General features: G+C 37.9%; 1 protein-coding gene and 1 pseudogene across 2 annotated transcripts in view; both read right to left on the bottom strand.

The window, feature by feature from the left end:
* The window catches only part of KCNIP4 (potassium voltage-gated channel interacting protein 4), a 1,208,103-nt gene that overhangs the window by 937,189 nt on the left and 243,595 nt on the right, over positions 1-27,319 (bottom strand). The window lies entirely within an intron of this gene.
* LOC131758412 (bleomycin hydrolase pseudogene) lies at positions 15,265-16,717 on the bottom strand (annotated as a pseudogene).

Below are 27,319 nucleotides of genomic sequence, written 5' to 3'. Positions count from 1 at the left end.
TAACTTCCACAGCCCTCGCAAACCCACTGAACTTGTTCTATTTTTACCCAGAGCACTTATCACCCACTAACAGACTATTTAATTAATCAACTTAGCATGATTATTATCCAACTGTCTGCTATACGAGGGCAATGATCTTTTGCTTGTATGATGTATTCCAAGTTCCCAGAATAGTGCCACCCAAGAGGGTACATACTTCACAAATACCTCCTGGATAAATGAAACCTAACAATACAGTATCTCTATATATCCTCTTCCTCTCTTTCTGTGTTCTTGCTCGAAGGTCCAGTTGCCAATTCAGCATCTCCAAGCCTATAGCTACTAAAACCTAGCTTAAACGCCACCACTGCTAAGAATGTCTCTCTTGCCACCAGCACAAAGTGGATTCCCTCTTCGAATTCTACTAAAACACTGCCTGTGCCTCTCTCCTGGTATTTAACACATTCAAGCCTGTAATAAGATTGTTTATATATGTTTTAACTTCTCTACAAGCTTCTTTCTGGTGCAAGCTGGTGTCTCATGCATCTTCAAATATCTCTTTTGCACATAGTGGAGCAATATACAAAAAATGTGGCATTTTTTAGGTAGAAGAGCATTTTTTATAAAAGAACACTAAAGCAAAATGAAGTATGACTCTTCAAGTAGACACATCTTAAATTTTATTATTTTTGAAGCATATATTTGAGCTATGTATTCTATGTGCTTTTAGAAAATTTTAAATTGATATAAATGGAACACACTTTGACCTCTTCTGAGGACTCCAAGACAACTGAATGATGTTAGTTGCTATACTTTGCACTGATTTATCAGTATCCAAAAGAGGGCTTAGGACTACTTGGAATGAGTATTGATTGCAACTACTGTTCTAAAAAATGCTGGCCTGGGGACTTCCCTGGTGGTCCAGTGGTAAAGAATCTGCCTTCCAATACAGGGGATGTGGGTTCGATCCCTCATAGGGGAACTAAGATCCCACATGCCACGGGGCAACTAAGCCCACGCACCACAACTGTTGAGCTCGTGTGCCTCAATGAGAGACCCCACGTGCCCTGGAGCCTGTGCACCACAACTAGAGAGAAAGCCTCATGCTGCAACTAGAGAGAAGCCTGCATGCTGCAACGAAGACCTGATGCAGCCAAATAAATAAAGAAAATAAATAAATAAATATATTTTTTAAAAATGCTGGCCTGAAAAAGTACCTGCTGGCAGCCTGAAGAGGGATAACTTAATTTTTCTGATGAGCAAACAGGTATGGAAGAACGTAAACTTGTCCAAGGTCTCCTGCTAAAATGAGATGGTGCTAAGATTTAAGTTTAGGTCTTCTTGGCTGCCAACACCAGGTATTTCTACCAGAGCAAGACATCACCATAGACACTTATCACAATGTAAGGTCGAAAGAACAATGTCTTCTGGAATAGCAGTGTAATGGACTAGTAACAGGACTAACCAGCTCCCATGATCTTGATAAAAATCACTTGAGTAACTCTGACCTCAACATTCTCTTCTGAAAATAAAGAAGTCAGACCAAATAATTTTTATGATCCACTGAGACTTTACACGTCTATGATCCAATAGCATATTCCAACAAAACTATATAAGTAGCATAATCTACATAATATTGTTTCTATTATTGTCAGTGTGTTGTGCGCCTTCACTATTTTGAACTTGAACAAGCTTTTTCACCTTCCAAGATCAAAGACTAAGCCTTTACTTGGAGATGGGCTAGGAGGGCATCACTGGATGACACATCTGCATGTATCTGGATATATGCCCAGCAGTTGGCTGTATAGTTTCCCTTGGGGAATCTTTAGTAGACACAGCATAAAACCGATCTTTAAAGTTCTAAAAGCCGTTTATAGAACTGGCTTTACAGCTCTTTGAAGCCTTTTGACTTTTGTTTGGCTCAGGGAATTGCAAAATGTTTAGGAAACTCTTTTATGTATACCCCATAATAAAACAGGCTCTGTGTATCTCAAGGGTGTATTACGGAAGAGGAACACGACTGATTTGGTAGGCTTTAAAACTCTTATCTTAACCTGGTAACTTTGCAAAATGGAAATCTTCCTACTGTAGAGGTGATAATACTGAGCTAGGGGAAATTAAAACTTTCTCAAACGTATATACAAGCTGGAGAAGAAAACTGCAGACACAAGTCAGATCAACTGAAATTCTGATAATTTATATATATATATATATGTATATATACACACACACATACACATATCTATACATATAAATATAGGTATATATAATTGTGTGTGTGTATATATATATATATATATATATATGATTACAGTACATCCAAGGTGGTATCTTTGTTCCAACAGGTTTACCATAGTTAAAGATGGAAAGAACCTAGAAATTTCTATATTATTAAAAACATTAAAGTTCGATCATTGCACATATACTATGTTCACTGTAGAAAAATGAGAAAATATATAGAACTTGATATATAAATCACTCATAGGATATACGACTTTTGAAATAAATGAGAAAATATACATCACCTACTCCTACTTGAAAATGTGCAGTTATAACTCCTTTGTGTACAATTAGAGAGAATTCAGACTTCCAGGGCTCTGGATTATCTACAACAGTTTCTCTAGTGGGAAGAAGTACTGGGCAGAGATAAGAAGGCAGAAGAACTACAGCAGGGACTACAACGAGTAGCTGACATAGCTGAGATCAGAAGAAGTGTTATAGGCAAACAATCACAACCCTACCGACTTTGCGGAAGACATGTAGTGAAACAGCGGTATAAGATGTGGTAGCTTTGTCCCCTAAAATACACTGGCGCGCCACTTAGTCAAACACCCAATGACTACTTATTAATCATTTATTATGCACCAGGCATGGTCTACACACTAGATTACACTATGAAAACAAACAGGATCCTTAAAAAGAAGTTCATATCCCCATTTTACAGACACTTGTAAATAATCTAAATTATTATAGATCATGGTCATTTCTGTGGAAAAGGTGACCATATATCCCAGTTTGTCTGTGACAGTCTTGGTTTGTGCCTCTCTTCTTGCTGTGATTATTAAGATTGCCTCCTTTTACTCTCCACAGTGTCCCAATTTTGGCCACCCTATCTGTAAAAGAAATTTCACAAAGGTGATATAAAAGAAAGTCACTGTAGGAGGGGTTATTTTGGATTGGATGATCAGGAGATGACTTACTAAGGTGATGTTTGAGCCGAGAATTAAAGTCATCACACAGCTCTTCAGAGTGAGTCTGAGTTTGAGAAGGGAGAATTGTAGAGTGAAACAAAGTTATAGTTTGGATTCTGCCAAATCTAGTTTTAGATCTTACTCCCACCACATCCTAGGTTTGGCACCATGGGCTAGGTTCCCCATGGGGTGCTCAAGTGCTATCGTTTTAAGTCCGATAATGTGAGTCAGAAAGGAACACATTAAATTATATGGAGAAAGAAACTGATACTTACTTATAATATCCTCCCACAAATCTATATTTTTGAACAGATATACTGTAAACACTGTGTTAGGGTAGAGCTGGAGAACTGAATATACTTATGTCACTTAGAAGACTCAGGTCTACTTGAGATACATCTCTAACACCTGAATCTGTGCTGATGACTAATTAAATGCTGAACAATGGGGGATAGACAACTTGTACTATGAGAGCTCAAAAGGGAATGAAATCAATGCACATCAGAGGGTGAAGACAGAGCCAAGCCGGTAGAAACGGAATGTGAACAGGCACTTAACTGATTCACTGCCTGATCCACTCAGTAAAGCCACAGAAGCACTTCCCTGGACAAGGGACAGAACCTTCTGGTGGGCTTGCTTTGCTGGTAGTTTCTTCAGCAACTGGTAGTGTGAGCAATTTGGCTTTTCAGCAAAACTTCCTTCTCCTGCAAATAATCCCATTGATCCTCTTTCTCCCAGCTGCTTTCCTTTTTTTTTTTCTTTTTTTTTTTTTTGCGGTACGCAGACCTCTCACTGTTGTGGCCTCTCCCGTTGAGGAGCACAGGCTCCGGACGCGCAGGCTCAGCGGCCATGGCTCACGGGCCCAGCCGCCCCGCGGCATGTGGGATCCTCCTGGGCCGGGGCACGCACCCGTGTCCCCTACATCGGCAGGCGGACTCTCAACCACTGCGCCACCAGGGAAGCCCACTAGAATTCTTTAACTTTCATATTTCCAGCTTCTAAAAGTGATTTTTTACTTACTTGTTTTGTGGTACGCGGGCCTCTCACTGTTGCGGCCTCTCCCGTTGCGGAGCACAGGCTCCGGACGCGCAGGCTCAGCGGCCACGGCTCACGGGCCCAGCCGCTCCGCGGCGTGTGGGATCCTCCCAGACCGGGGCACGAACCCATGTGCCCTGCATCGGCAGGCGGACTCTCAACCACTGCGCCACCAGGAAAGCCCCCAGCTGCTTTCTTACCTTCCTTGTTTGGCTTCCCTCTCATCGGCTTCTCTCCCTCTAATTTTCTTCAAAGGAGCATATTTTGAAGGCTTACTGCCTCAGCTAGGTTGCTTGTTGTCCTCGCCTCTCCTTGGCTAAAACCACAAGAGACAGCTGTCCTCTGCTTTCAGAAATCTAAGCAGACGTTAGTTTGCGGAGTTAACTGCCCTGCATTTATTTGCTGCACTAGCAGAGTAACGTGGGGCAGGTGGAAATCATGAAATAGCTTACAAAAACACAAGCCTCAAGCCCTTAACAACCACCTGATAAACTTTAGTTGAATCCATAAATGGCAGTTATAGTTATTGAAAGCTAACACAATAAAAGGCAAAATAGTTTTAAAAAATGCAGTCATTTATATCGGTTACTTTAGATTTATCCCTAATTACCAGGCAGCATAATAATGATTAGGTATCCAATTACCTTCAGGGAAAATTTATTTTTAAAAAAACAGAACATCCTATGGATATCAGCTCAGTAATAATGACAAAAGCTACCCATTTATGGAATGTTGGCTAGCAAGAGAAATATATGTAGGAATATCCCCATTTTACAGATGAGTTGACCCAGGTCAGAGCAGCTGGATGACCTTCCCAATGGTAGAAATAAGGACAGAACTGGAAGTCCAACACAAGGCTCCTATCTCTTCCTCTGTGCGTGCTGTTGCGCTCCAGAAGCATAGCTGGGGGTTGAGCAGAGGGAACAGCTCCTCTGGAACATTCTAAGGATTATTATTTTTTGTTTTTAATGTAATATATTCATATTATGGTCATTAAGACTATGATGTAAAGACATTAGAGGGAGCAAAACAGAGCCAGACAGTGAGCCAGACATGAGACACACAAAGAAGGGTGTCTAACGATGGAATGCCTTTTACCCCTCCAAGCAAAATTTTACTCCTTTTACTCCTCCAAGCAAAATTTGGCATAGTTCTCCGACCTCAGCCACTCATTCAGTTCTCTGACTCACTCTGCCTGAAGATAATAATTAGTTGGCCCTCCTCAGCCATTATTACATGTTGATCTGCTTCAGAGTCCTATGCATTCACCTTTTAAACATATACACACTAATATATATAAAATAGATAACGAATAAGAACCTACTGTATAGCACAGGGAACTCTATTCAATATTCTATAATCACCTATATGGGAAAAGAATCTGAAAAAGAATAGATACATGTAAATGTATAACTAATTCACTTTGCTGTACACCTGAAACTAACACAACATTGTAAATCAACGATACTCCAATAAAAATTAATTTGAAAAAGTAAAGTGAACATTGGTCCCACATAAAGAACACCTTGAGACGTTCTGATGGTATTGCAGTATATCTATCAGGCAGAAGAAATGGAGAATGGTAGGCATAGCGCCACGGTTTGCAAAGGCTGGATCAAAACTAGTTTGTTTGTCAAAATTGTTGGCATATACAGCTAAAAATATACCAATGTTGATTTCCATCATGGCCAGTTGGACTTTGCTTTCTTCCACAAGAAAGGGCAGCTCCTCAGATCTTAGCCCCTTCCCTGCAACTCACAAGGTATCTCATGCTGGAAAAAGGAGTTTGGAGAGAAAATATACTTTATGAAAGAAAATCCATCATTGTCCTCAGCAAGCACAAAGCATAACCATATCGTCCTGGGCTGTAATACCATCTACCTCTACAACAAACATCACACTGTCTTCCTGTGTCATTTAATATGGCTGATTATGGTGACACCTCCTCAAAAACATCTGTTTGAAGGTGTAGGTTCATTTTACTTATAAAGTTTAAGAAAATCAGAGAAATTCTGGGCAGAAGCTATATGGTCAAAGTAAAAGATAAACAGCGATAGTAAAAGATGTAGTAGATTGACAGGAACCTTACAAGCCAACCCAGGGATATGATTACCTTGCTGATATGATTAGCTTGCTTGTGCCTCTTTCAATATTTTTGAGGGGAAGCAACGTGACCAATGTTAGTAATTTTAAACAAAGCAAGCCTTGTCAGTGGTAGTCGGTGAATATGAAATAATAAATATGGCCATGAGCATGTTTCTCCTACTTAGTTTTCCCACTGGCTTCTAGGATGGGGTCAGCCAATGGAAGCACTAGCAAAAATCTGAAGTTTGGAGAAAGGAGAGGCCAGCAATTTTCCTTTTTTCTCTTTTCCTGAGCTCCCTTACTGTCAGGTCTCCATGGGTTGGCTATGTCCCTGGACTAAAGGCCACATCTCCTGTCAAGCAGTCTTCTGTCCACCGGTTCCCTCTCCAGCCTTCAGAAACGGCCCCCATCCCTTGCTCCTTCAGCGGTCTGCTACTACTCGAGTACCGCTTACCTCTTCTTGACTTCTTTACCCCTGCCCACATACATGGCCCCTTTATTAAATTATTTTCCTGAGATCTCTTTCTCTCCTGCCAGGAAATAACTGATACATATCAAAATCAATGTATAATATCCTCAAGAGCCTGCATGGTGAAACTTCAATATTTCTTTGCATATTTAAATGAAGCACTGATGTGTAACTGTTGAAGTTTCTGCTAAGAAAGTCTGATTACTTTAACCAATAGCGGCAAATACAGCTCCTTCTATAAATATTAGCTCTTCCCTTGAGAGCATATGATTAATTTTGTCAGTTAGTCAAGAAATGAGTTTTAAAAATTTAACATGACTAAGACTGTGAAATCAGATCACTTACTACTTTGAAGTTCTCACAATGACCGACCAAAACAATCTGCTCTTTGGAAAAGTCTTTAAGCCATATAAGTTTTACCTAATACACTAATTATGTGGTAGAGAACTTAAAATACAAAGTTAATACACATTAATATGCAGATTTTCTTCTGAAATGAAAGAGGCAACCAGTATTCTGCATATATGGGTGTTTTACCCATTGAACCTAGGTGATCCTCTAACCAGATTTGGCAGCCATGGCAGAATTTGAGATAAGGCAAGAAGCTGCACCCCTCAAAATACCCCTTCACTCCTGAATGAAAAGTCAAATTTATTAATAGAGGCCAAAATAATTCTGATAAAGTTTAAAATGTAAACTCTTGCTGGGAAAAGCAGCCTAATTACATATATTCCTTGGCAGTCAAGAAAAAGATCATCCTTTGCTTTCTTCTCCTTTGAGGGCAGGTTTCAACAGAAGAAGCAAATTGAGCAGAAGTTGTGGCATTTTATGTGCATTTCATTTCAATAATGCACATTTTACATAGTGCTATAAGAAATACAATCTCCCTTTATCAGCAAAGTTTGAATGAATTAAAAACGTAAATGTAATCAAGTATAGCATAGTTTCAGAGCAGGCAGGCCAAGCAAATATAAACTGTTTTATTCAATTGTCACATGCCAGGGCCACGTGAACTGAGAAATAAAAACTCCTATCACCTTTTGCCAGGATGAAACCTGAGTTTTATGAATCTTTAATTATGTGAGGTCTTCAGGGGAACATCCTTTGCATGAGATGCGTCAGCCCTGTGTTCAGATGTGGCAGGGGCGAGGGACAGAAGAGGAGGACAGAGGGTATTGAAAACATGATTCTGTGATTTGAAATCAGGAGGCGAAAGAAGGAAGTGTGCATAGCTAGAAACAGTTTTTCTTAAGTCTCTTATTTTGCTAAGCATCAGCCTTTATTTTCTCTTCATACTTTAAAAATGCAACAGAAAAAAATCTAAATCTTTAAATCACTAGCCTTGTGAATGGCTTGATCCACAGTCCCTTGAACAATGATAAGGCTGGAAGCAATTCAATGCAAATCTGTAAAACAGATGCTCTCTCCCTCTCTCTCTCAACTAAAGTTGATGAAATGAGGAATGCTTATGTCATGCTTTTAATAATATAATTTTATTAAATTTGAAGTACTGTAACCCACTACTTAAACAGCAATTCAAAGCTTAAAAGAATGTTTTGGTTTGAATTGCCTCTGTTTCCCTCAGGTGGAGAGTTGAATTTCACCACACCTGTAGCTCATTGTCTTGAAGCCTGAAACAGAGCTCCAGGCAATAGCCACTTCACACATATGTTTTGGGAATACCTGCTAATAGGAAAATGTGTTCAGGTCTTGATTTTTCAAGAAAACTATGTGCAGAGAATTGATAAATGTCCAAACAACCTTCCAAAAAAAACCATAAAACATTCCAATACTAAACTTCACACATAAAAGAGAAAGTTTAAAATTCAATATCTGCAATATTATTTACCCTTTTAAATGGGTCAGCATTTACATGACAGGGTGTTCCTTGGGCTCCTATAGTACACAAATTGCCCATCAATAGAATAAGTCTCATACTACTGGTGTCAGACTAAAATCCTCAAAATCAACTCCATTTCTTTAGACGTACAAAAATATATTGGTTACCGTGAGCCCCATCTAGATTAGAATATAATATGGTACAAGAAGATGTAGGTGTCAAATTGAAAAGGAATTAGGGTAACTGATCCTGTATTGCACCGTACTACAAAGAACATGGTGGCCACTAACTTTTAATATTTGCATATGGATTTCTGAGATTTATTATATACAAAAGAATCTTTAAAAATGCTTATATTTTCATAACAAGGCCAACACATGTGTTTGTCAAATCCGCTCTGCAAAATGATTTGCCATGGTAAAAATATGAAAAGTTTCTGGTAAAATGAAAGCATCTTATTTTACCTGGACAAATTTTTATTACTGAATTTGCACCCTCTAACTTAAAGATTATTTTAGAAAAAAATCACTAATTTTAAATGATTTACTTATAAGCAACCCTAGGCATTGCCAAAACTTGTATGAAAAGCTCCCAGAAAAGGAAACTGCTTTTCTCTAACTTGTGATAGCAATAAGACACATCAAAGGAGAGTTTGTGTTCATGAAAATTTCTGTGCACTTCAAGTTTTCTGTTTGCATAAAGGCATGGGCATTTTGGTATCAAATGAAAGGCAACCGCCAACAACACAGATTATGTATTTCAGAAATAACTTGTTTCCAAATGTAAAACAAAATCACTATTTCCTTAGATCACATCTTTAATTGAAAACGTGAAGATTAAGGGCTTGCTGGTAAAATGAAGAAAAAAAAATCATCCAAGGCACATTCATATTGTTTTAAATTTTTGATAACTACAAAGACATATGCTGATTGTTCAGGATACCATTAGCAACTGCTTGCATATCCAACCTTAAAGCAAATTTTTTAAACTAATTCAACTCTGCTTCCTACTTTTTCATTAATTACTAGCTGAGGGACTTGAAAGTGCTCTAATGAATTTTATATTAGATTCTCCAATGTGAACAGTGTATATTATCACAGCATCTAGTAAATGCATAAATTGGCTTTTCCAAGTTGCATTCTGAGCAGTTGCAAAGATTCTGGCTGGATTTTACAACATTTAGTATTAGAGACTGAGCTGAAAAGAATTTTTATGAGAAACAAGTTGCTGTAATCACATTTCCCAGGTCGTAAATCTAACTTACTATTTTATAGTAATCTGTCCTATTTCTCAAAGTTCTTATATTTTTCTCCAGTGGCTCAGAAAGAAGAGAATGAATCCCACCCATACTGATTTCTAAATACGCATTAAATAAGTCTTAAAATATTTCTGCTATGCTAGCTTTCCATAAATTTCATATTATAAATTAGCATGCAGTCATTAGCCAACCACTACATTTTGGATTCAATGCTTATGGTTTATGACTTCACAACCATTTACCATCTTCATAAAATTCTTTGAAATCAGAAGTTTCAGAAAGCTATACACAAACTGAGCAAAAAAAGGCAGAGCACTGCATCTAAATCCAGCAAGAAACAGGGAGAACCTTAAAACTGCCTTATCAAAGAGGAAAATACAGACTACCGTGGAAACCTCATGGAAAACTTTCTTTTATAAAATGTTTCTCTAATGTCATAGCTAGATAAGAGATCCTCTATCGAGCATTGTCCAATAAGACATGATATCATAAATGGCACATCATCCTTAATTGAATGTTTATAGCAAATATATTGATATTATTGATCACAATTGACATGATACAGCAAACTCATATTGGGACTAAGTATAGAAGTGTAAAGACTGGGTGAAAAATACAACAGAGCTCCAAGTTAACAAAAGACAGGTACAGACTCTCAATAACTATTCTTAAAAGCGTCAAAGGCCACCATAATTTGCACTGCTTAAAGATTAGCATCTGATAACAATCCTGTTATTATGTTTATGAATACTTAATAATGCTCTCAGAAAGTCATTTGATTTTTCACAGTTATCCCCTCAAAACTGTTTTTCCTGATCAGGTTGTCAACATAATCATATATGCAGTTCTGCTATTCACCATAAAGACTTTACTTCCTAGAGAAAATGTTGCTCAAATTCATCCCTCATCCTTGCAGTATAGTGTATAGGTGTTTTTTTTTTTTTAACTAACTCTTCTTTCTCATGATTTAGATAAAAGAAGATACGTGTAAGTTGAAAAAATAAAGCTAACAATAGTTCTTCATAGCCAGAAGCAAAGTGTGGTATTTTAGCAACCCAGCTTTGCTCCTCAGAAGTTTGAGGGTCCATTAAAAATATTATCAGAGCCAAAGTAGTTTTTGTCCCACCTGTCACTACCTCAATTACGGCATTACCTAGGAATTTCACGGGCAGCAAAACTGCTGGTTTAGGCTCATAATTTGGGAACACCTTAAAAATATTTTCTATCAATACTTAGATTTAAATAGAGCTTCTATTTCAATTGTGCAAACTGTTAAACATTAAAATCCACTGCAATGAAACAAATATCAAAGCTCTCATGGACATTATACTCTTCAGCTGTTTTCACAATTTGCTCACATTTTGCAAGGAATTCAGAAATCCAAAAGAAATATCCTTAACTCTTTCACTGCTAAGTTCTATAAACAAATACTAGAAATAATCTATGGATTATAATGATCAAAGGTAGAGAATTTCTAAATACCTGCAGGAAGAACAGCTTTGTGATTTTCCAGCAAACTGCAGCAAGCAGGAGAAAGGGAAAAACCCTCACACAATCATGCATTAAAAAAAAAAAATCTTTCTACTCTGCAGACACTGCTTCCTTAGATTGAGACACATTTAACAGCGACACTGCCAAAAAGACACAAAAGATATTTCCACAGAATCCAGTTCTATCCCCAAATTAGAGCTGCACTGCACACATTTTTAGAAACGTGAATCTCAGCAAACACAACTGTATTTTATTGACAGCATTAAAAATAAACACAACATAGAAATAGTGAGCCTTTCCTATTCCATTTCAACTTCGGTACCATGCTCTATCAGCCTCCATTAAAAAAAAAAAAAAAAAAGTCATTACCTGTATGAAGAGAACCTGTTAATAGCCTGAGAAGGTACTGGGCAAATTTCAATATTTCACGTTTACATCGTTTTCTACAGCCACTCATCTTAAGCAACAAGGTATTCCTCTGAGAAGAGCCAGAAGTCTTTGCCAATAAAAAAAAGACAGTCTCTGAGGGGAAACTTCTGTCTCAGTTTATGTCACAGGCTGCCTTACAACTCCTGTGGAATTAGCTGTTAGTGCCTGAATCAGAAATTCCTTTAAAAAGCTAGAGAAGCCGGATATAGATAGAACAGTAACAGGGTGGTGAGAAAGGGCTGCTTCTCAGGCCACCAAGTTCTTCTGTGGCAACAGAAAGGCTGCCGGTTCACACTTGTAGTAACCCACGGTGGCTCAGCTCCGCATCTCCTCTCCAGGAGCAATCACAACCTCACAGACCATTCAGAGGGAGGCGGGGCCTGCGATGCCAGCTCATCAATGAATCAGCATGTAAGCAGGTGAGGGGACAGATGACAGGTCACTGGGGCTGAAATCCTTTGGATATCAGTAAAAGGAGCCCACAAATGCCATCAAGTCTGCTGGGGAGGAATCTCATTGCCCAAGGCTGTACAAAATGATTCCCCCCCCCCCAAAAAAAAAGCAAGTAGGAAAGCATGCTGTTCAAGGTCAGACACCAGACAATTCCCTGATACAGTGTTAATCAGATTCAGAAAGCCTAAATGGTGAAAAGGCTCATTTGAGAAGCTGACCCTGATTCTAAACAGATTTGAAGATTTACCACCAAGTAGAGAGGCAAAGCTCTTTTGTCACAGATAAATATATTCCACTTCATGGGCACAGAGGTGGAAAATAAGCTGTTACCTAAATCTGGCTGTGTTTTCTGCACTGTCCGGGCTCAGGGATTTGAAAAATTAAGGGAAAATAAAAATAATTGTCTCCTTTAAAATACAGTAGCCTGGAAACCACAACTCTTTAAGCCCCTATACTTGCTTCCAGGCAACAGAGCTCCAAAACTAATTTACTGCATTATCCTAAGAGAATGACTGCCTCAGTTTCCTCATATTTCTAAAAGGTAAACTGCAACTTGCTAGCTCCTTACCACTTGACTTAATAGTGAGAACAATTGCAAGAGCTCACAATTTTCACAAAGAACTATTCTATTAAAGATAGTGTTACAGAGGTAGGCAGTTGCTATGAAAGCTAGAAAACTTCCTTGAATGTGCAGTTTTTGGTTTTTTTGTTGTTGTTGTTTTTCATTCCTGAGTGCCTTGGGCAGTTTTTAAGATTTGTCGACACTATATTTCCAGGATGTTTGGTAATTTATTTGTTTTTGCTTATTTTGTGTGTGTGTGTGTATCTCCTTGATACTTAGTGTATGATATCTCCTTGATATTTAATGTATGTGGATATGCCTCCTCCATATTTTAAATAACTAGACAGGCTTGTTTCTGACAGTTGTAATAATTCTACTTGGACCTAATATTTCCCAACAATACTATACATGAAATGATGTTCTTTTACAATAAAGAAAGAAGTAGTCCTGGAACAACAGACTTAACAAGATCTAGTAGTAACTCACTCTTTTCTGTAACTCTCCCATATTTCCACCAGACTCAGTGATATCATCATCTGAAGGAGATAATGAAGCATGCTTTCCGAGAATTTTTAGAACTTTAGTTGGAAGTGTCTGAGATAAAAACAGGTTTATAAACAAAGGTTAGCAATATACTTTTTAAAGTTCTTTCTCCCATGCATTTGCCATGACTGATGGCATCCCAAAGTTTTAAACTGGCAGAAGAAATACACTATTACAGTTCCATAGCTGGGACAAATTATTTTAAAGCCCCACTTTCTTATCTATAAAATGGGTAACAGGACACTGTTCATTTGTTGGAGAGTGAAATAAGATATGGTATAGATGGTATAGATATCATTCATTTATGCAGAAATTATGTATTGAGCACTTGTTTTGTTCAATACATGGTTCTAGGTGCTGGCAATACAGCGGTAATGAAAAAAGGCAAAGCCTCTGCATACACAGAGCTTACACCTTAGATTAGAAAACAACAAATTAACAAAGAATAAATTAAAAATATCACATAAAAATAGATGCTATGGAGACTATTAAAAACCAGATTAACAGAATAGAAAGTGAGTAGATCGAATGGTCAATGAAAACATTTCTTCCTCTGGAATACAGATTACAAGAAGGAGACAGCCATCAACCATCAGACGTTCAGGCGAAAGAGCACGTCAAGTAGAGTGAAAAGCTTGTGCCAACACCCCAAGCTGGAGAAGAGCTTGGCATCCTCAAGGAACAGAAAGAAGGGTGTGACTGCTGAAGCATACTGAGTCAGGAGAGCCTTATAGGAGATGATTTCATAGGGGAGGCCAGGGCCTACAAACCAGGGCCTACTAGTATGCAGGGTCTTATAGCCAGGGTAAGGAAATTGGTTTTAGTCCATGTGAGCTGGAAAATTATATGATCTCTCTGCTATGTAAAGGATGAATTCTAGAGAAGCAAGAGTAGAAGACTGAACGCCTAGGAGGGGCATCGAAGTAGTCTAGAGGAGGATGATGGTGGCATGGCTTGGAGTGGAAATGAGAAGTGGTTGATTTCTGGATAAATTCTGAAACAGAATTAGTGGGGTTGGAAATGAGGGAAAGCGAAAAATTAAGGATGGCTTAGTTTGAGGCTTGAACAATTCGATAGATAACTCTAATGAATTAATAAAATAAAACAACTGTGGGTAGACTATGACAGTTGAGAAAGTCAAAAGTTCTACTTTGGACATATTAGCATTGAGGCTTTGTTTCTTTGTTTGTTTGTTTTAGCAAAGTGTTTTATTCAAAAGCTTCTCAGCACCATTTAGTTGTCAGAAAGAACGGATATCCCCGTTTCGTGCCCACCCAACTCCCAATCCCAGAGGCAGAAGTTAAACCATGTGGCGAGAGCTCCTGCTAATGATTATAATTCAGATCATGATAAGGTTTGGGTTGTTCTCTCACCTACTTTCTCCAACCCTCTACTGAACCATGACTCAAGTAGAGCTGTGTTCCCCCGCAGTTCAGAACAATAGGAAGGAATCATGTCAGTTTTGATCAACCTCACATTCCTGGCCTATTAGAGGCACATAAAATTACCTTGAAAAAACTGAATTCAGTGACTGCCTCCTAGGAGGGACAGTGTTACTGTCAGGCAGCATGCAGTTTTGAAAGCTCAAATATTAGGGTACCCTCCCCTTACTCTACTCTAGGAACAAGGAGCACTAAATCTGTTTTCTCTCCACATACCTCAATTGCTCATCCTCTCCTGCCTTACTAAAACAGACACTGAACCAAACTGGTGTGACGGACTTAAGACAAACAATTACATCTGATTAAAATGCTAAGAGATCCTGAGCTGTTGGAGATGAGGAGAGTCGATAGTATGAGCTGATCTTTCCCTTTTTTTTCTTTAGAGAGTAATTTGTTTCAGCATAAAGCACACTTTCCCAAAGAGGTTCCTGGAGGAGAAATCCAAGAGTCTGACTGTGTCCTGTGGGAACACACAGTCACCTGTGTAACTCTGGCTTCAGTCCCTGGATCTGTCCTTTGCAGCTACTTCAGGTCCCACGGGAGGAGGAAAAGCTGGGGGCAATATCACTCGGGCAAAGCACCCACGGGGTCCCAGGACAATGGGTTCCTGCTCTAGTACAGCTGGCACCTCTTCAGGGACAGGCTTCCTGTCCACCACCACTTCGTAGACACATTCAGAGAACCACTCATCTGTCATGCACAGGTAACCTTTGTGGCCATGGTCTTCACCCCACGAATTTTCCGCTCTCCATTTCACAAAAGCACCCTCCTAATCATCCTTTTCTGAGACAGCAGTGAAGGTCATGGCGTGGGTCATAAGTGACTCACCAAAAGTCAGCCTCTCAGCTTTATCCATGTTCTCCATGGAGACACCAAACACTAACTCAAGGTCATAGACATTCATGTCACGGAGGCCCAACTTGCCATTGAAGTGTTTTCCAACATCACAGCCAAACCATACAGCCTCTCCATCTTTTATGGAGGCAGCGACCATCTTTTGCAATAAGTCAATGGGCTGGTTGTTATATAGAGTTTTTCTCCCTCCAACCATATTGCTTAAGTAGTCCACCGTGTAAAGTTTGTTGTACTTGTGCTGGGGCCGAGGGTCATTCACTAAACAAGTCTTATCTTCCATAATGAAGAGTGGCTTGACATGTTCCCTGTAAAACTTCAAGGGTGTTACGGGGCCAATCTTTTGATAGTTTTTAATCTTTGTCTCGATACTCCCAGGTGAACGTCTCTGGTGGATTACCCAAATAGACGCACACCACTTTGCACATCTCCTCCATCGTGGTATCCTGTGTGGCTGAGATTTCTCCTTTGGTTGTGCTGTTGTATAACAGGTTCTGTAGTCGTATACAGAATTCTCTCATCTTGTGATTCAGAATATCATTCATCCTTCTGGTTGCCTCTGTTGTACAAGATTCAGGGAAGCACTTAGCAATAACACCATATTCTTCAACAACATTGACAAGCATATCCCATTGTCCTCCATTATTTGCAGGATTCGTAAGCAAATACTGCACCAGCCTACCGTCCTCAGGCTCCTTTTTCTGTGCTGTGTCCACAAAAGCATTTAAGAAGAAATAACAGCATTCAACCTTGTCCCAGAAAAAGAGGTAAGACTGACTAAATTCAGATTCTTCAATATTTAATTTTCTCATGAATGGAAGTCTCATAACATTCAGACAAGGAAAGATCCAGCATCACCCTGAGCTCTTCTGGTTGGTGACAGGCTTGCCTTCCATATGCACAGCCTGTTGGAACACGTGCTGAACACCCTGGACCGTGGCCCTCTTCAGACAGATGTCCAGCAGGTCGTGGGTGGTGCCGACAAGCTGGGCCAGTACGAACTGAGGATCGGGATTCAGTTTCTGAAGCAGAGCCGCTACCTTCCCTGAATTAAGTCAGGCCGCGTCGTTCATGGAGCCCACGCTGCCCGGCAGGGGAACGGTAGTTTCGAGGTCCTCAGGCAAGGACCAGGACTGCACAGCGATTCGCTGCCTAAGCTGCCCGACCTGCCTCTCCCACTGAGATATTTTTAACGTATTCAAAATTTAATATACTTTTCAATTAACCCATTCATTTAAAAATATCTATTTAAAAGGAGAAAAGCACTACAGAACCTGCAGATATCAGAGGATACTAGGAAAATACTACATAAACTCTAGAGAAATAAATTTGACAATTTAGATGAAATGGACAAATTATTTTTAAAAAATCTACCAAACATGAAATAATAGATAATAATTTGAACAGTCCTATAATTGTTAAGTAAATTGAATTTACAATTTTAAAACTCCCCAAAAAAGAAATCTTCAGGCCACATGGTTTCATTGGAGAATTCTACCAAATATGTAAAGAAGAATTAACACCAATTCTTCACAATATCTTCAAGAAAATAGAAAGGAAGTAACACTTCCTAATTCATTTTATGAACCAGTATTACCCTAATAAAGACAATACCAAAAAAGGAAACTACAGACAAATATCTCTCATTAATACACACTCAAAAATCCTTAATAAACATTAACAGAATAATTCAGCAATATATAAAAAGAATGATCTACCACAACGAGGTGTGGTTCAGTCTAAGGCTCTAAGGCTGCAAGACTGACTTGATATGGAAAAAGCAAAGTAATTTACCATATTAACAAGCTAAAGAAAAAAAATCACATAATCACATCTATTGATTCAGAAAAAAATATATGACAAAGTTAACATGCATTCATAATTTTAAGAAAAAGTCTCAGTGAAATAGGAATAGAGGGCAACTTCCTCGACTTGATAAAGCACATCTACAAAAACCTATTGGTAACATTATACTCAATGATGAGAGACTGAATGGTTTCACCCAAAGATTAGGAACAAGGTAAGAATGTCTGCTTTCACCAGCATTATTAAATATAGAGTTGGAAGTAGTACCAGTGCAATAAGATAAGAAGGGAAATTAAAGACATACATACTGTAAAGAAAAAAAAAATAAACTTATCCTATTTGAAGAAGACATGATTGTCTATGTAGAAAAGACAAAAAAAAATACAAAAAAGACTTAAAAATACTCCTAGAATGAATAGTGAGTTCAGCAGTCATAGAATATGAGCTAAACATTAATCGTACTACTGAGAAGTCATTGTACTAGCAATAAACATAAAAATTAAAACACAGCATCATTAACAATGGCTCAAAAAAATGAATACTGAGGTTTAAATCTAACAAAACATGTATGAAATTTGTATGCTGAAAATTACAAAACCTCTGGAGAAGGAAATAAAAGATCTGAATAAACAGAGAGACACTCTGTTCATGAATTAGAAGACTCAACACAGTAAAGATGCCAATTCTTCCCAAATTGACATGCGGTTTAACACAGTTCTAATCAAAATATGAGCAAGATTATTTTTAATATAGAAAAGATTATATTAATTATATGGAGAGAAAAAGAAACTAGAATAGCTGAAACAATTTTTAAAAGAAGATTAAGTCTTTAAATAATTCTACCTTATTTCAAGAGTTACGCAGCTTCACTAGTTAAGACTGTGGTATTGGTAGAGAGATGGGCACATAGTTCAGTGGAACAGAATAGAAAACCTAGAAATAAATCCACACAATTATCCACAACTGATTTTTGACAAAGATGCCAAGAGAAAATCAGTGGAGGAAAGAGAGCCTTTCAACAGGTGGTGCTGGGGCAATTGGACATCTATAGGCAAAAACTGAACCTTCACCAAGATCTCACATCTTATACAAATATTACCTCACAAAGGATCACAAAATTAAAAGTAAAACTACAAAAGTTTAAGAAAAAAATAAGAGAAAATCTCTACAATTTGGGGCTGGGTGAAGATTTTTCAGACTTGACACCAAAGGATTATTTATAAAAGCAAAATTGCTAAGTTGGATGTCATCAAATTTAAAAACTCTCACTCATTTAAGAGGATGAAAAGTCAAGCTCCAAAGTGGGAGAAAATATTTGCAAACCACGTATCTGACAAAACACTATTATCTAGAATATATAACGAACGTACAAAACTCAACAGGAAAATGCATACAACCCAGTTAGAACATGAACAAAAGACATGAAGACATTTCACCAAAATAAGATATTCAAATGGCAACAAAGCACATGCAAAGATGTTTGATACCATTAGTCATTACTGAAATGAAAAATAAAACTACAGTGAGTCCATCATTACACATCTAGCTGAATGGCTAAAATGAAAAACTAGTGATAAGACCAAAGGCCGATAAGGATGCAGAGACACTGGACCATTCATACATTGCTGGTGGGAATGTAAAATGGTACAGCCACTCTGAAAAACAGTCTGGTAACTTTTTAAAAAATTCTAAACATGTATTAACCATTTAACCCAGCAACTGCACTCCTGAGCATCTATCCCAGAGAAATGAAAATATATGTTTAGACAAATCTTTATATAAACCCTTATAGCATATTTGTCTATAACAGCCCCAAACTGGAAACAACCTATAAACAAACAGTGATTCATACACACCAGCAAGAAAAAAGGAATGAACTATGGATATCTACAACCTGGACGAATCTCAAGAGGATTATGCTGAGCAGGGGTGGGGTTGAGGGGGAAGCCAATCTAAAAAGGTTACATACTGCACAATTATATTTATGTAACAGTCTTGAAATGACAAAATTTTTTTAAATGGACAACAGATTTGTGGATGCCAAAGATTAAGGAAAGGGTAGGGGCCAGAGGGAAGTGAATGTAGCTATAAAAGTGCAACATGATAGATCCTTGCACTGATAGAAATATTGTCAATTGACATTGACTGTATCAATGTCAATATCCTAGTTGTAATATTCTACTAGAGTTTTATAAGATGTTACCATTGAGGGAAAGGAAATACTTTACCATGGATCTCTTTGTATCATTTCTTACAACTGCCTGTGAATTTACAATTATCTCAAAATACAGAGTTCACTTAAAATTAAATAAATTAAAAATTTTAAATACCTTTTGAGCACCTATGATGCATTACTATTTTAGGTTCTGAATATACACAAGTGAACCAAACAGACAAAACAGTGATTCATGGAGCTTACATCATAATGGGGGGAAAAGACAATACAGTGGGACAAGGAGAATTGAATATGCTGAATGAAGGGAGGGGATGGTGGTACAAGTAAAATGGGATGATTATTGAGTCCTCATCGAGGTGATATTTGGGTAAGGATTTGAAGAAGGCAAGTCCATTGCCTGTGTCTATTTACCACTGGGGGTGCACAGGGAAAATATTGTTGCTTAATGCTATCCTCAGGAACTCACAAAACAGAATTAGGAAAACAAATATAAAATGTCACAGAGAGTTAGAAAACGAAAAAGAAAAATGCTCTTAATTATCAGCTAATTTGGATTAATACAACCATTACCTCCTATAATATATCAATAACCAAGGCTGCATGTTCAAAAACAACAGACGTCCTTAACGTTTCAGAAGCGCTTGAGTAAAAGCCACTGTCATTCACAGAGAAATGTGAGTAAACTTCACCACAGCTCACAAGGGCTCAAGGATTTTCTGGATGAACAAACTAGTTAGCACTTTTAGCACATAGTACAGAGGCTACTAAAGTTAACTGAAGTACAGTCACAGCTAAATTTAATTTAAAGGCAAGCCGGTACATCATGCAGTAAAAACCAAAGGTCCTACGATGAGGGATGATTCCACAGGCAACCACTGGTCTTGTTAAGTAACTTACAGGGAATGTGAAAGTACAGGCTCATTTCAGCATGCATCTCTCCTAGTTACATTTTGGAATTTTATTTATTTTTCTGACCAGCTCTTCTTGAGAAGTCCAAATCCAGGTAAAGCAAATCTTAAATACACTTGGGTTATGCTCATTCCTCCTTAGAACGGAAAAATAAATAAATAAATAAACATGACTGATTAAGGGAAGAGGGTTGGCTTTCCTTCAAGGAAGAAGGAATCCAGTTAATTCCCAAGAAGACTCTTGCCCCAGTGAAGTTTTCCCCCAAATGCTGCTCCTCTCAATACATGTTGGTGTATTTGGTGTGCCTCAGTAGGAACAGACATTATGATGCTTTTCCAATTGTCACAAGTCGCAAAATTAAACATGTGCAGCTTAAAAATAGCTCACCATGGGGTTGCAGGGAGAAGCAGGGCAGAGCCTTGCGGCAAAGTCACAGGTTTTGAAAGTGGGTCTTGATAAAAAATCAGACTAGGTAGTTGTCCATTAGAGAGGAATGTGCCAAAGCTAGGTCCATTATTATTCCAGAAACATCACTATTTACCTACTTAAATGAATGAAGAGCATACCAACACGCTAATAACTTTTGCATCAACTTTGGAAACAGCTTTGAGAGTACAAAGCAAGTTAAAAATCAAACCTACTGACTGGAGAAGTCCCCATTCCATGTGCCTAGGTCTAAATCAACCCGAAAACCCCATCCAAATAGTATTCTAGGTAACACCTAGATAATATAATAATTCATTAGACTATCCATAATTTACTGTGATAAAATGAGAACAAAACTATTGATAGATATGAGAATTCTGCATCACACTGTCATAAAAGAGGTGAGATAATACAAATATTTACATGCCAATAGATCCACAGAAGTATGTATTTAATACAAATTGTGAGATTTTAAAACACCCAGATGGCTGAAGTTGTAGCTATTTTTTGTTCTCTTTTTAAGAGGGAGAAACATAGATTTTCATACATGTGAATTCAGAGGTAAGTGAAAATTGTTTATGACATAGTTTAGGGAAAGAGTCAGTTGTAAATATGTGCCAGCAAGAGCTGAGTGAGGACTCCTTCGATGGGGCTCCACCTACCCCGAGCCCTATCTAAAAGCCTGATTATTATTGTTATGGGAGCTGGGAACAGATAGATGTATTTTGCTGATGGAGAGCCCTGAAAGTCAGAGTCAGATGCATGCATTGTACTTCAAAGAAGTCAACATGAAGAACTTGTAAGCAGGGTAGACTGAGGTACTAGGAGGAAAGTTGCCACCTTCCAAGCCACAGATTTACTCCCAGATTATAAAAAGGAGGACCTGATGAGTCCCAAGGCCCATTCTTTCACAAAAGTAGGCTGAAAAATCACATCTTGAAAAAATTTATATTAGCTTCTTTTCTTTGTGATAGATTTCCCCCCCACTCTCTGATGAGCCATATAGAGTTAAGGAACTGGGTTCTAATTTTGCACTGAAATTAAATATCAAGTTAGTTACATTTACTTAGACTCATTCTACTATTAAGCAGGTTTGTAATCCCCTGCATGAAAAAAATGCATGTATTATTAAGAATATAAAAATAATATCCTATAAGTATATAGCAATTTTAAAGTCTTAGTATATAAATACTTTTACTTTATTGAGATCCCTGGGACTTATTCACTTCAATTTTACCACACTCCTCCCCAGTTTTTCGCAAAGTATGGTCCTTGACCTATTTTCATCAGAACTAGCTGTAATGCCTGTCTGAAAGATTTCTTGCCGCCTCTCCCCTGCGCCTTCAACATAAAGTCACAGAATCCTTGGGTTTGGGGTAAGAGATCTTACAAATTTAGAATCTCCTGAGTTCTCAAAAAACACAGACTTTTGATCATCAAAGCAACCTAAACCAACTTCTGTCTTGGAATGCAAAGTCAAAGAAAAGTCAATTGCAACTTGAAGATGATAAAATTATGATTCTATGAATGTTTCAATAATCCACCAGATATTACTGCCTAAAGCCACCTACGATTGTTGAGAGCCTGGGATATCATCTTACTAATGCATCCCCTGCCTTCCAATTCAAAACAAATCACAAGTGAGTGAAGGAAGCTTCATTTTCACTTATATCAAAGGCAATCAATAGGCTGGTTTAACACAATCAGGTTGCTCATTTGGCTTCAGCAAAAGTCATCAACCATAAGCAGTTCTGTGGTGTCTATTCAAATCTAATGGACACACACAGGCGTGGTGACACTGGCTTTTTACAACATTTCATAGAATGGCCAATGTACTTAAAAACAATTAGGCCACACAGATGATCTGAACTGGGATCCAGCATGCTAATTCTCTTCCCTCCCTCCCACTATTATATTTTTTGAAGATTAGTCTTTCTTTTTCAATTATCACATGTTATATACAATTTGGCTAATATAATTATGATTAAGCTGAACCCAACCAATGCTTGTTTGTTTTTGTTTCATAACGTATAGGCACAGGGCTTTCTGCTTCATTCTCTTGTGAGGCGAGAGCTCAGAAAAGATAATTTTGAGACTGAAATAACTAAGTAAAGGGCAGTATAAAAAAAAAAAAAAAAAATTGCAAGGAGCGATAAACGTATTGTCCTCCCCCAAATCCCAACTAACACATACAGATGATCGATTCAGAAAATTTTTTATTGAGTCTCTACTATTTTTTAGGCACAGGTCAGTAATTAACTCTTAGATAATGTTAAGGTATATACTGAGCATTTAGAAATGCTAACCTAGCAGTTAGAAGAAAGGTCAAGGTTGAAGGTCACATGTAGAAGTCATTCATGTAGAAGTAACAGTTAAAGCTGACTATGGATGTAACTCCTGAAGGAGACAGAGGTGACCTACAAGGCTGCTGTCACATTGTCTCAGTTATAAATGGATTTGCCCTATTTTTCAATCAAGATCAAACTGCCTTACACTATTTGTTTATCATAAAACAGTTTTTTAAAAAGAGAAGATGTAAATTTTAAGAAGTCAAAGAAGAGTTTAAAATAAAAAACAAGAAAACAAAGAACTAGTCTAAAGATTATGAGAAATAACAGTGATATTCAAACTGAAATTTTCAAGATGGAAATGCTGCCATTTGCAACAACATGGATGGACCTTGAGGGTATTTGAAATAAGTCAGACAGAGAAAGACAAATACCACAAATTCTGTATGGTCTCACTTATATGTGGAATCTTAAAGAAAACAAAGACACAAACACAAACGAATATATATAGATACAGAGAACATATTGGTGAGCTGGTGCTGGGGGATGGCAAAATTGGTGAAAATGATCAAAAATACAAGCTTCCAGTTATAAGATAAATGAGTCTGAGGGGTTTAATGTACAGCATGGTAACTGCAGTTAACAGAACTTATTGTATGTGTGAAAGTTGCTAAGGAGAGTAAGTCTTAAAAATTCTCATCATAAGAAAAGAATTATTTTGTAGCTATGTGTGGTAATGAATGTTAGCTAACTTATTATGGTAATTATTTCACAATATATACATATATCAAATCATTATGCTGTACACCTAAAAATACACAATTCTATATGTCACATAACTCAATTTAAAAAATTATTTTGTAAAAAAAAAAACTGAAATTTTCTTGAGTTGTTCAACAAAAAATAATTTTCTCACTTATATAAACAGCAATGACATTAGATAATCATTGAAACATAGTTACTCATTAATATAATATACCTGTTTATGATTCTCTTTTGCAAAGTTCCTGCTAAAGCTTCCATTGATGCTTTCATAACTACATGAAAGCAATAGGCCAAATGCCAAAAAACAGCATAGGTTCTAGCCCTGCAGCTAATTATGATAACCTCCATCATATTATAATAACTCCTAGAGCTGCCAGGACATACGAATTTCAGATGAAATGGATGGGAGAGCACACGCTGGCACCCCATTATGGAAAATGAAGCAATGTAACAACAACAAAATACAACTGCTGCCATTCCCCCCAAATTATATTGATATATTCTTGTTTTGACTCACATAAAGGGAAATATTAGATTATGCTGAAAATAAAGACTTCTTTGGGCTTTGTTTAACAACTCCAAATTCAATTTTGACTAGCTGAAGGAAAAGAATGCCTCAGAATCCTCTGTGCCTCTTGAATGTCCTTGAGTGCGCTCCACGGATTCATTGCCAAACAGCAGTCTGAGGACGATAACACTGAACATACTCCCCTGAAACTTGCTGCCAGACCCCCTTCTCATCAGAGCAGCATGATTAAATATTCAGGATCCTGCCACGGCAGTGCCGAGCAAAATAACACAGGGCTCTGACCTTCTCCAGGAACATCATTCAGGGAACAAATGTGTGACAATGGGTGACACTAACTGTGTGCTGTAACTGAAAACCACCTAATGAAGTTTCCATGTTACACACTCTCCAGGACAGTAAATGCGCCATTAAACTCTCACTGTGGTAGTCACACTAAAAGCCTTTGTAATGCATGCTGCAAATTCATGTTCAGACCCATCCACAGCGGACCCTCTACTCCACGTAAAACTCCACAGCCCATGTGGCAGGAGTGGGAGGCTGCGAGATGAGCACTGGACTGATAGTCAGGCTGGCATTCTGGATCTCTCAAAGCCCAGAGTTGAGTGAGTTGCTTCAGGTCTCAGTGTCCCGGTGTGTAAAATTATGGCATTGGATTAAGTAATCTCTGCCTTCTCTTCCAACTCAAAATAAAAAGTATCTACAAGAGGAGCTCTAAATATATTTTTTAAGATATCCACATAATGTTCCATAATATGGATGTAATTCATTCTATTCACCATACATCTACTGACAGATATTCAGGACTTTTCAGTTGTCCTGCTGTGCTACCACAAATGATACTACAATAAATAACCCTATCAACACATCCTTATGATATGGAGCTTTCATTGCTATAGGTTTGTGTTATTTACTTAGATGCATGCCTACTACATAGTGTTCAGATAGAAAACAAGTTACAAAGACATGTATGTAATATGGTCCTATTCTTGTGAATTAAAACTACATTCTCTGCATGTGTGCATGTCATTTGCAAAGAATGGCAACCTACTTTGTTGGAGGGAGAGAACAGACGACATAAGAAAAAGGAGACTGCCACAAAATGGATGCTCTCATGGTATAGTGCTAACATTTGGAATATACAACTATACAATTTATGAAAATATGAAAGATTTTAGTATACATCTATGAGAAATATATATGGATTAAAAGAAAACAATTTCATGAAGTGATGGGAAATGTAGGCAAACTTTTACTTGAATCCCTTCTGCTATTTTATATTATTTTTGCAGAAAAGTAACACCTAGACAAAAGGAAAAATAATGAGTCTGTGATATGAACTTCCTTTAGAGGTTCTATGCTTACAAAATACCAATGATATCTATTTATGGGCAGGCCACCATGGTGAAAACTTTTGCTATCTAATCTTCCCAAGAAACTTTTGAGGTAGGCCCTCTTATTCCTCCCAAAAAGGATGGAGGAACTGAGACTGAGAAGATTTAACTAACTCTCCTATCTCTTTTACTGTGATATTAAGTACCATATCCTAAATATGTTCCACAATTTGCCTGACCCCCAAATCCATGCTCTGAAGCATCGTGGAACATCAATGCCCACCTCCCTGCCTCCTGTGAAGCCTGACAAACCCACATACATCACTCCTATGGCTTAGAGCAAAAGCCCCAACCCCCGCCTTTCCTACAATGGAAGCCATGAAATGCAACAGATAAACCCTATGTGTGAGAAGTATGCAAAGCAAAAGTTAATATGATTGCTTAGAAAAATAACAAATATTATTAAATAATACCATCTTTACCATTCTGAAATATTTTTAATGGGTACAATCATTTCATAGAGGGACCTAGATACCACATTTCATTTAAGGAATTTTACAAGGTAGAGCTTGGCAGGCTGAGCAGGATTTATTTGCAACTGAGGTAAGTCTACTATTATTAGTCCTATATAGTAACTTCTTGTGTGTCGGGGAAACAGGTTTAGGGTGAAAAACTTTTTCTCCCAATCTTTCATCATCTGAGAAGTATGTTTTCAATGCTTTTATAATTTTGCCTTTAGCAAAAGACTGTTTATCTCATAACCATTTGGGAATATTTTGAAGATTCACTCAGTCTTTGAGTGTAGATGGATTTTTAAAAATTAATTTATTTTTTATTTACTTTTGGCTGTGTTGGGTCTTCGTTGCTGCATGCGGGCTTTCTCTAGTTGCAGCAAGCGGCGCCTACTCTTCATTGAGATGTGCGGGCTTCTCATTGTGGTGGCTTCTCTTGTCATGGAGCATGGGCTCTAGACACGCGGGCTTCAATAGTTGTGGCACGTGGGCTGAGTAGTTGTGGCACATGGGCTTAGTTACTCCGGGGCATGTGGGATCTTCCTGGACCAGGGCTCAAACCTGTGTTTCCTGCATTGGCAGGCAGATTCTTAACCACTGCGCCACGAGGGAAGTCCTGGATTTTTTTTTTTACAATATGATTGCTGAGACATTTTTCATGTAGCCATCTCCCTAGATAAACTCTCTCCATACCTTTCTTCTGAGATAAAGCCAAAATCTCCATTTTATTTTGCTGCTGAAACACAGATTCATTTCTGCAAATGTTTGCTCCTGCACACAAAGTCTAGACCAGTGCCATGGACAGCTGCTGTTGTGTGGGATTTAAGGGCAATTTTTCCATTTAGAGACCTGAAAAAATCTGGCCATAGCAGCAATCAGCCAACTTAGTCTTCATTCTCCTCTTCTTTAATTTCTTAGCATTCTTTAAAGAATAGATACATGTATATG

Source organism: Kogia breviceps, chromosome 6 (assembly GCF_026419965.1).
Source record: "Kogia breviceps isolate mKogBre1 chromosome 6, mKogBre1 haplotype 1, whole genome shotgun sequence".
NCBI classification, from domain to species: domain Eukaryota; kingdom Metazoa; phylum Chordata; class Mammalia; order Artiodactyla; family Physeteridae; genus Kogia; species Kogia breviceps.
The sequence above is the reverse complement of the archived record's forward strand: the minus strand, read 5'-3'. Positions and strand labels throughout refer to the sequence as shown.